Below are 11456 nucleotides of genomic sequence, written 5' to 3' on the forward strand. Positions count from 1 at the left end.
CCAACAATATTGTGCATCCTAAGAGATGGGTTTGTATACAGCATGCAAGGTTTATGCACATGCTCCAAGTCTTCTACTCCCATTTTCATGGATGCAGAAATAGACCATAATCGATTATAGCCTACTGATGTCATTTATATACGCGCTTGTCATGCACGTATTACAAATGCACTCCGTATTTTACAATCTAAGCATGGCTCTTTCCCGCATATAGCTTCTTTGCACAGTATTAAGCTGTGAAACACTCACTGTGCTTCCACTCGCTGTATGTTTTCATTTCTACCGTTTTTAAGTATTAGATGTATAAAAGTACTGACTTTGATGAAATGACGCTGTGTCACCGAAAAACAAGATCGGGAAAGCTCTAGCTTCGTGTGAATGAGCCCTTAATGTTTAAACGGCTTGCCATAGTTTAACCGCCCAATGGCGCCGCGCTGCACGCACAGTGGGCGGAGTTTCGCAGTCCCCGCCCACCGTCGGGTAATCGTCGGTTTCTTCTGAACCGAACTGCAGTGCAGAGCCGGAATGGGGGGCTTGGCCCCAATCCAGCACGGTCAAAATTAGCTCTCTGATATATTACATGCAGTCAGCCAGTGGAAGCGGCTGAGATCGTGACGCCCCAGTCCCGCAGCCTTGTATGGGGGGTCCAAACCCCGCAAGGCTGCTACTCGGGTCCGCTTTCGTCCAAGAACGCATTTTCCAACAGCAACTTTACAGCAAAGGACAAGAACAAAGACTTTATCTGTAAGTAAACCTTCACACATTCGCCAAAAGTAAAAAAAAAAAAAAAAAAAATAGTTAGCTATTCTTCTAACACTGCGCGATTTAAAGAAAATGCACGTATTGTGTTTTTCCTAATTAAAAACTGTATCCAGCTCACAAAAAAAAAAAAGCGTGACAGATGGGCATACAATCGAAAAAACAGGAGTAACGAAAGTGCCTCTGTAGATGTGCTGATATCTCAGCGCCTCCTTTGTTCTGTTGAACAGGAAAGTCTATACTTGATCTGCTAGATTCGGATTAATAAACGACAGAAACGTGCTGAAGACAGTAAAAGAGCAGCAGCAGCAGCCCACTGCAAGAACTGAATGTACTATTTGTATCCAGACACAGACTGACTGTATTCTCCCCAGTCTGCCACCTACACACACACACACACACACACAAACCCAGCTTTATCTGGGTTACTGATGTGACTGTAGGAAACTTGCATCTGAACTAAAGCGTAGGGTTCAACCGGTTCTCAGTATCATTAGCATGCACAGTGGGTTTGGAAAGCCAGACTGCATGCATTTGAAACCTCTCGATGCCAGACTCATTTCTTGGTTAATGTTTGGATACCATTTTCATCTCATTCAGCATAATACCACGTATCTGTGACAGATTCGGGGCAGTCTAGGGAGCTCCAGAGCAGTTGCATGCATGGCACAGTCCTAAATTTAGACACAGAGATGAAGTCATGCATACGGGCATCGACGGGGACGTGTCTCCTTTGCTTTTATACTTATTTCAGCTGTGTGCATTTCAAAGTGGTCTGTTTTAAAATGCTTTTGCATGCATAAAGGGCATGTACAATTATTAAAGTGGCATTGCAGTCATTTGACTCCTTTATTGCATTGCATGAAATTGGTATGCATGCACTTATGGTCAATTTGAAGCGTTCTTCTATTTTAATGGAAATTGCTCATTATTGCATAGTGAAAATAAGGTGTATGTGTGTATAGAATGGGGTGAGGTGGACGTGAGCTGGAACGGGGTCAGTAGGGGCGTGTTTCCACAGTCAGTCTGTTCTGCAGCAGTGGGGTGGGTTCATCGGGTTCACGCGCGCTCAGTATGGCGGGCTGAGGCGGGGGTAAATGTGACCTTGTTTGACTGGATTTGGAAACGCTCCAAGATGCAGTCGGGGGAAGTGCAATGGGAGGCAGGCTCCTGGCTGGCGGATGAAAAGAAATGCATATGCTGCACTGTTGTTGCTGCTTGCATTTGTGTCTGACTGTGCATGTTGCAGGCTTGCACCGAGTGCATCGGATAGATTTTGTCTTCGTCTGACTCAGCAGGAATGTGGGAGGATGACTGTTGCTTCAGAGCAGAGATTATGACCTTTTATTTATGAGATGTTATGCACGCATCTCAAAAAATTTGATGTTTTTCTATTAGAGTGCAACAGAAAACTCTCATAAATTTTCTCCATAGTTTTTTTTTATTATTAATATTGACTTATTAGAGACATACTGTGAGCTACGAGGTTGTTAAAGCAATAGTTCACCCCAAAAATGAACATTGACTCCCACTCAGAACATCCAAGATGTGGATGAGTTTGTTTCTTCATCAGGTTTGGAGAAATGTAGCATTGCATCAGTGTCTCATCAATGGATGCTCTGCAGTGAATGGGTGCCGTCAGAATGAGAGTCAAAACAGCTGATAAAAACATCACAATAATCCACAGCACTCCAGTCTATCAGTGAACATCTGGAGAAGACAAAAGCTATATATATATATATATATATATATATATATATATATATATATATATATATATATATATATATATATATATAATGAGACCTATCATATATAGATGTAAAATATGTTTTTTTGAATGCATATTTAACATTTTTAGATCAGTTTTATTTAACTATGTTATTGTCTGATTTTTTAACGTGTATATATCATTTTTATCTCTCTCTCTTCAAGCCAAAGTTTGTAATCTTGTGACTTGTCTTGCAGCTGGACAGTTTGGTTCATGGCTTGAAACTCTTTAACAAATACCTTTTTTACATTTATTTTGAAATAAATGGGAAAGAGATGAAGAATTCATCATCATATTAATGAAGGATCATCATTTTTGTTCAATCAGACTAATATGTTGATTGGAACCTGTGTGTTATTTGTTTGAATGTGTAAATGATGACGGTATATTATCAATAATAATCGATGCTATTAAAAAAACGTCCCTTTCTTCTGCAGGTTGTTTCTTCAACATGACACCAACAGGAGCAATGGGGGATCCCATTAGGTAGGTTTAGTCCAGTAGTGTTCTGATGATATCCCAGCATGCCGAGCGCTCGGTGATTTCCCTCTATTGTGTGTTGACTTCCTCAGAGCTGACGGCTGTGTTCCTGAACCTGGAGGCACGGAGAGGAACGACCACGAAAGATCGACATTCCTTCTGTCTGATGCAGGATAGAGAACGGCCCTCTGGGGGAATTGTATCCTCATGTTTATTCTTTTTTTAATTCCTTAAATCATGTATATCCTTATTTTTTATGGTTATGGCGTGCGGTACAGATGAATCATGACGCCGGGGTTATTTCCCCATCTATGTGATTAATAACATTGTAGAAAAACCTGGGACTCTAAGCCTTGATGATATGTTTTTCGGAGGGGGCGGCAGTAAAGACACACAGCACCTCGAGACAGACCTGACAGACTGGAGCTTCACTAAAGACCCACATGTCTGTGTTTGCAAACCCCACAGGGGCCCTTGGGGGTCCGGCGGCAGCGGCACGTCTTCCACTTGTCCACTTCAACTTCACACGGCTGGACTCTTTCATACTTCTGTGAATTCCTGTGAACAAACACCGAGAAATGTTAACGGTGCTCTGTATTGACAAACGCTAGCGACCGATATGTGTTTTTAACAACATCAGGGTTCCTACATGGACATGTTTTCACTCAAAAATTCCCTCCAAAATTGGTTGAAGAAACTATTTCTACACATAAAGAAATTCATACACAAAATATGTGTCGAAAATATTGTCAACGCAAATTTTTTTATTTTTATTTTTTTACAATTTTGACTTGTTAAAGAAACAATTTTCACTTATTAATTAAACCAATTCCACCAAAAAAAAATTAAATAGAACCAATTTTCAATCAAAAATTGGAAGCAAATTAAAAAAAGTTATAACAAATATTATTATAATTTTTTTCAAGTTAAAAAAAAAACAAGAAATCATTATAATCTTTGTTTTTATTTGGAATTTCGATTTTTATCTTTTAACAGTGCATGGTCAGATATCAGTGAATCCTAAGATCGTAGAAGATTCGTAACTCTGGAAAGTACATGAAAATGTATAGAATTGTATGAAACTCATGGAAAGTGAATATGATTTCTGCTTTTTGAGTTATGCGCTGCTCTTAATTATTTAATCGTCTTGAAATCGTTCCATAATGTGAATTTTGAAATTGATCAATTGCACTGAAGTAACTTGGAGCACAAAACCAGTCATAAGGGTCAATTTTTCCAAAATTGAGATTTGTACGTCATCTGAAAGCTGAATGTAGCTTGACGTGTGGTTTGTTCAGAGGACGATATTCTGGTTAAGATGCAACTATTTGAAAATCTAGAATCTGAGGGTGTAAAAAAATCTAAATATTTAATATAAAGTTGTCCAAATGAAGTTCTTAGCAATGCATATTACTAATCAAAAATAAAGTTTTGATATATTTACGGTAGGAATGGTATGGAACATGATCTTTACTTAATATCTTAAAGATTGTCGTCTATTGCCACAAATATACCTTAGAGACTTCAAACTGGTTTTGTGCTCCAGGGTCACATTAAAATTCTCTAAAAAGTAGCACTTCTGTAAGCCCAGTTTCCATTTCGACAGTATCGCCAAATATTTGAGTCAATCACTACCAAACCCCACACGCACAGAAGCACTGTGACGTCCCTCTCGGATCCATCCATCACTAGACCACGTCCACGTCACTCAGTACTCACACCTTACAGTATTTACTAAGGCTAAGAGTCCCCACTTCTCATGCAGTTACTAAAAAACAGCTAGAGTTAATCTTTTTTGTTTCATTTTCTTTTTTTAGAATATGCTTGTTGAGTTTGCTTTTTAACTTGTTTTTGTTGCTTTGCCAGTATATTAAAGTGTAATCATGTACGTTGTGATATAGAAGTAGCTGTAGAGATGCATTGTTTCCTTGTGGTAAGTGACTGAGATGCTGCCACGGATTTGAGACACTGATGAATGGTGCTATTTTGGACTTTAATCTGCTCCTTGGGTAAGGAAGCTCAGATGGGTTTGATTTTATACTTTCATGTTCAGAGGAGGTGTTGGTTTCTTTATTGTCTGGTTGTCGTAACTCGGATCGGATCGACTTTATTCCCCCTCGCTGTTTCTGTGTGGCTTTCTCATTGGACAGAAGATTTGCAGAAGAGTTGGTGTTTTGTTTTAGTTTTTTTATAGGATTATTTGCCAAATTCTGAAACCTTAGACAGTCGAAGCAATCACAAAACTGCAATTCTTAACACTATTAACCCTTTAATGTAAAGGTTTAATCACAGTTCCTGGCACTTTAGTCACTCTTATACAGCACACGATTTCACGGTTTTGTTGAGCGACGAACTTCGAATACATCAAGGACAGATTCAGATAGACATCAGTGTGAAACACTGAGGATGCAGTCGTTGTTGTATTTTGCTGTGCATGGTCCCAGGTGACGGTGGTCTACATGGTGTACATGCACAGAGCAGATTTAGCATCCTACAGCAGTCTAACAAGGACAAAAACGCTCATCCGTTTAACACACGGGGTCCTTCGGTGAATTTTCAAAGGCAAAACATGTAGCAGTAAAACCAATGCATTTGGTTTTGTTCATGAGTTTCCTGGATTTTAGAATGAGAACCCAATGCTTTCTATTTATTCATTGAAGTAGCACGCTATCATCACTCGGTATTTGCAGTTTTGTCTTTGCTTCCAGTTCTCATGTTTAAAAATCCCAATTCAGAGTCCGACTGGAAAGCCCACGTTAGTTTGTTAGTCTTCCATTAATTTTCCCACTTCTCCCAGCTTGCTCTAGTCTCTCTTTAGTGCTTACCGATCGCATGCTCTTCCTTTAGTTTCTGATCTGAATGATTCTCCTCGCCGTTTCTTCTCATAGATTAGATATGCCAGCTGTGTTGTAAATAGCCAGTGAATAGCTTTTAGTAACATGTTGAATTATTCTGTAATATGTGTATGATTGGTGTACAAAACATGAAGTCTAGCCTTGTCATCTTTATAAGGATGCACAGGTATATATCATGTAATTTTGCAACTTAAGCTGTAGTTGAATAAATATGCAAGCTCTCGTTATTCTCGGTGTTGTTTATTGGTCTTGTATTTCAAATATAGCATTTACAGTAAAAGTTTTTTTCTGAAAATGCATTTAGTAAGAATGCATTAAATTGATCAAAAGTGAGTGTAAAAACATTTAGAATGTTTTTGTTTTAATAAATGCATTATTCATCTGTGAATCCTGAAAAATACAATGCATCAGTTCCCACAGAAATATTGCTCAGCACAACTGTTTTCAACGTTGATAATAATCAGAAATATTTCTTGAGCAGCAAATCATCGTATTAAAATGATTTCTGAAGATCATGTGACACTGAAAAGTGGAAAATACAGCTGTGCATCACAGAAATAAATTACAGTTTAACAGATATTCACATAGAAAAGTTATTTTTAAGTTCTAATAATATTTCACAATTTTTACTTTATTAAAAAAAATAAACAAATACAGCCTTGGTGAATAGAAAAGCCTTCGTTTAGAAACATTTTAAAGTCTTAACGACCCCCAAGCTTTGGAACAGAAATAAATTATATTTCACAATATATTTTACATAGAAAACAGCTATTTTAAATTGTAATAATATTACTGTTTTTAGTGTATTTTCTCAAATTAAAAATACCCTGTATTTAATCCAATAAATGCAATCTTTGTGAGTCTTTTTAACAGCATGTGCAAATGGTAAAATCTCACATTTCAATGTGTTTTCAGACGCGGTATATAATTTACTGGCTATTTTCAGAGTGTTTTCCCTGGTAATCATGAATTTCTTTGTTTTTTAATTTAGTCACTTGTTTGCTTCAACACACCCGTTTCAGTTCAAGTTTGTTCACCTCATTCAGACGCCCACGCTGCAGGCCGTTACTCTGTGATTATGTCTATTAGACAGACCCCGTGGTTATTTTCTGAGGGGACAAGAAATCTTTTCACAGATGTAATCACATGGAAAGCTCCGAGCCGAATTCAAAGCTGGAATGTGGAATGCCGAGGCACAGATCCTGCTATAAGCTGATCATTTCGTCTAAAAGTCTTCCACAGATCGCTCTGAAACGTCTCTGTAATGGACAACAGCTCTGCTGAAGCTCATCACTGACCATTTGAAAATGATCATCCTTCGTTCTCCATCTGTTGCTTTTATTGATCTCTTGGCACACAAAGGCCTTTCATTAACGATCACGTGCACGCTGTCATCATGCGTTTAACCACATGTTAGCAGAATTAGAAGGTGTCCTACAGAAATGGGTTTCAGGATTGTGTCTCTGACTGAAAGGATACTAAAGAACAAGCGGTCCCAAACACTATTAAGACAGTTTTGTCATTTTAAATAAAATGTCCACATTCACATATAGTTGTTAAATGAATATTATTGCGTTTTAAAATAGCTGTGAATATTATGTTAAAAAGTTATTTATTTCAGTGATCAAAGCTGTCTTCAGCGTCACATGATCTTCAGAAATCAGAATAATATGATGATTTACTGCTCAATAAGTTTTTTTTTTCTGCTTATTTTTTTGAAACCTGCTTTGTTTTTTTACAGGATTCTTTGATTAATAAAAAACAAAACAGCAATTATTTAATATCTAAATATTTTATAAAAAAAATGTATGCTGTCATTTTAAAGTTTGGGGTCAGTACATTTTTATTAAAGAAATGTATGCTTTTATTTAGCAATAACTTGTTAAATTGGTAAAGTGATAGTAAAGACTTCAATTTGTTAATAGTAATTATTTATTTTTATTGTCTGCATCTTCATGGCAAAAACTGAGTTTGAATAATACAAGAGTTAAAAAAGAAAGAAAAAAAATATAGACCCACACATACAAAACAGCAGATAAAATATTTTCTTTTCTTAAATTAACATACAATAAAATACTAAAATCCTTTCAGGGACAATGTAAACAAAACTAAGATTTTTTTCCTTTAAATAAATGCTGTTCTTTTTCACCCTTTGTTCATCAAAGAGTCCTGAAAAAAAAGCATCACAGGTTCCAAAAAATAATTAAGCAGCAAAAAATGTCAGCATATTATCAGCATATTATTCTGATTTCTGAAGATCACGTGACACTGAAGACTGGAGGAATGATGCTGAAAATACAGCTTTGATCATTAAATTATACTTTAAAGTAAATTAAAATGGAAAAATTATTAATACTTGATGAGCATGAGAAATTTAATGTTCACAAATTCGACGTTTCTCACAATTCTAAGATATAAACTTCCAATTTCAGAAAAAAGTCAGAATCACAAGGTATAAACTCACAATTGAAAAAAAACTAAATGTTTTTAATTAATTTTTAGACAAAACTGAAAAAAAAAAAAGAATTCTGAGATATAAGCTCAGAATTGTGAGAAATAAAAGTCAGAATTTATTATTATTATTTTTTTATTCCATAATTATCATATCGGTCTATCCACCTTAATTTTTAACGAAGGAGTGGCATTTGTTACTTGAATGTGTGAGTCTTCTTTTATCATTCGACCTGCATTAGACAACAAAATATGAAAAAAGTCGATTTTATCTGATGCAAAGAAACGCATACATTTTAGGTGTCCAAATGCACTAATATTTGGTGCAGTTATTATTAGGGTTCATCTAATCGTTATATCATCCTCTAGGCTGCAGGAACTTGCGCAGGATTTCACTACAATGGCGTTGAAGTTTCTCTTTGTGTTCTGCAGCAATATTTTACTCAATGAATTCATTTGGGAATGCAAACAAGATTATCTGAGAGTAGCGCCCTGCAAAACTTCCTGTTTTCTGAGCCTTGTGCAATGAGCTTCATGTAAACAGGATACTGTCCTTGTCTTTAAACAGCACTGTTATCCAATTATTACAGACGGCTGTCATTGCTCTTCTGGATAGCTGCAGCTCTGGGTTTCTGCTGGGGTCTAATCATAAAAGCCTCCAGGAAAGTGTACAGTCATCCTAAAATGCATTTGGATACTTAAAAATGCAGTGGATGATAAACCGGGTGAAGATGTTAAGAAACCACCATAAAAACAATTAAAAACATCAGTCGAAACTCATGGCAAATCCAAATGAAATGCGTGCTTGGGTTTTTTTGTGCTTTAAAACATATGCCCCCTGGTTTGATGTTTTGCATCTGTCTAACAAAATTTAATACATCTGGTTGACTACGCAAGAGAAAAAAATGATTTCTAGAAACAAAGTTTCTGTTAGTCATTATCATGACCTGACCCTTGTAAAATAACGGCTTTGCTTTCTATGAAATGAGCAGGATCTGTTGTGGAAACCGTCACAAACACAAAGTGATTGTTATATTGGCTTTCTTTCTTTCTTTGTTCTTAAATCCCTCAAAAGAGGTTAGTGAGTGCATCTGGCACGCTGCTCTGGCCGTTTGCCACAACTCACACGAATCTGTTGCAGCTGAGCAGTGAATTCAGACGGAGAAGACCACGGAGAAGCTCAGAGGAAGGTGAAGGAATGGAAGTGGATCACACCTGACACAACAAAACGACACACCTTCACCCATATCTCGGGGAAACATCACACACGTTCACTTTACCAGACCAAACATGCTCTTGAAGCATTTGAAGAGCATCAAACCGCTGTTTGTACACAGAATGTCTCAAACCGAAATATGTGGTGATCAAGATATTGGATTTACAGTCTGCTACCGTGTTAGCTTCATATCTTATATACAATTTATGGTTTTTCACTGTAAATGATATAATGACTTATTCTTTTTCACTTACATTAAATGCAATTACAGTTATTCACTGTATATAGTATGGAAAGTTACTGTTTTTACTGAAGCATTTTTACAGTCTTTTACTGTTTAAATCACAATCGATTCATATATATATATAATATCTTGGCTTTGTGACGGATTGCAAAAATGTAACTATTATCTTTGCAAGCCTGTTTCCACCATGAAATAAGTAAAAAAGTTTACATCTCACAATTCTGGCCTTTTTCTCGCAATTCTAAGATATAAACTTGCAAGATTAAGAAAGAAAGCCAGAATCAAAAGGCATAAACTCACAACTGCAAAAAAGTTGCAATGACATCTCTTGTTTTATTTTGTAGTAGCAATAAAAAACTGAATTGTGAGATACATACTCAGAATTCAGAGTAAAAAGTCAGAATTGTGAGACTTAACTGAGAATTGCAAAAAAAAAAGCCATAATTCTGAATTTCTTTCTCACAATTCTGGGTTTTTTTTCTCAGAATTCTGAGATACACTCAGAACTGCAAGACAAAAGTCAGAATTGTGTGATAAAAAGATTAGCCCAATTACTTCACTTCACTGTAAACATGCCGCGAAATCTGTTCAGCCATTAAACCTCTGAGACACAATAGTGTTATGGCCTTTTGACACGTGTGCAAAAAACACTCCAGCAACTTCCTAACAACCATAAATAACTTAGCACTGAGGCGTGGAAACACCACTTACATTCTCTTTAAATATTTATAATCTGTTATCTAGCTCTATTATTTATAATCCTTCATTTCATGTCTCACGGTGTTGGAACATGCCGAGTTTTGTACACAAAGCTCTTTTTTTATTTGCAAAGGTCTAGTGTAAATTTGACAAGCGAAGGAAGGTATTTGGTTTTAGCTCAGTCCCAAATTACATTCAAAGCATTCGCAGATGCCCTTCAAAGACAATTCAGTCTCCTAAACATATGTTGTTTTTAAAGAGATTAAACGTAATTTAAGTCATTTTCTGAAAGCCATGGAGTAACTCACGCAACCCAAATGGCTTTTTCCCAGTTTGACAAAGGTTAGCGAGACCTATATATTAATAACTTCTCAAAGGAAACACTATGTGTGACATAACTAGCAAATCTGTAATCAAGTGCTGAATAAATATTTGTTTTGCTGACCTACCGTCGCAAACTGATCCTCAGGAAAAGCGCGCGAACGGCCAACTGGCGTCACGTGAGTGCGCTCGCGAACGTTTATTTATTTTTAATTTTTTTTAAATTAGAAACAATATTTAAAATGCTTTTTGTATGCAATAAGTTACTGTATAAAGTGAATAAATAACTAAAATACACACAGCGCTTATTTGAAATTAACCTCATTTAACTTAACTTCAAGAACCGTATCGCATTTATAACATTTTTACCACGTAATGAAAATAATTACAAAAATCGTATTTAATCTAAAACATTAAGTTTGGTTGTTTCAATAAAAGATCTAAAAATGAGGTCTGCTCCTGTTGGCTGACTGTAAATATTTTTTTATTTTACACTTACATTGACTTCAGAATACAAATAATCAAGTTCTTTGCCTCCCTCTACTGGCTGCAGTCTGTCATTACACAGAAAACATCCTAAGACACAAAACTAAAACATTTAAACTAAACCAGACCACTTTGCTTTTGCAAAGACATCAGACAGGAACAATAACCTCAGAA

General features: G+C 36.3%; 1 long non-coding RNA gene across 1 annotated transcript; it reads left to right on the forward strand.

Annotated features, from left to right (window-relative positions):
• The first annotated feature begins 472 nt into the window (after window positions 1–472).
• On the forward strand, window positions 473–6092 carry LOC127966403 (uncharacterized). Its single transcript, XR_008155628.1, has 3 exons — window positions 473–744; window positions 2968–3016; window positions 3103–6092. It is a non-coding gene; the product is annotated as an uncharacterized LOC127966403 (long non-coding RNA).
• Window positions 6093–11456: the final 5364 nt, after the last annotated feature.

The sequence above is a fragment of the Carassius gibelio genome, chromosome B10, assembly GCF_023724105.1.
Source record: "Carassius gibelio isolate Cgi1373 ecotype wild population from Czech Republic chromosome B10, carGib1.2-hapl.c, whole genome shotgun sequence".
NCBI lineage: Eukaryota > Metazoa > Chordata > Actinopteri > Cypriniformes > Cyprinidae > Carassius > Carassius gibelio.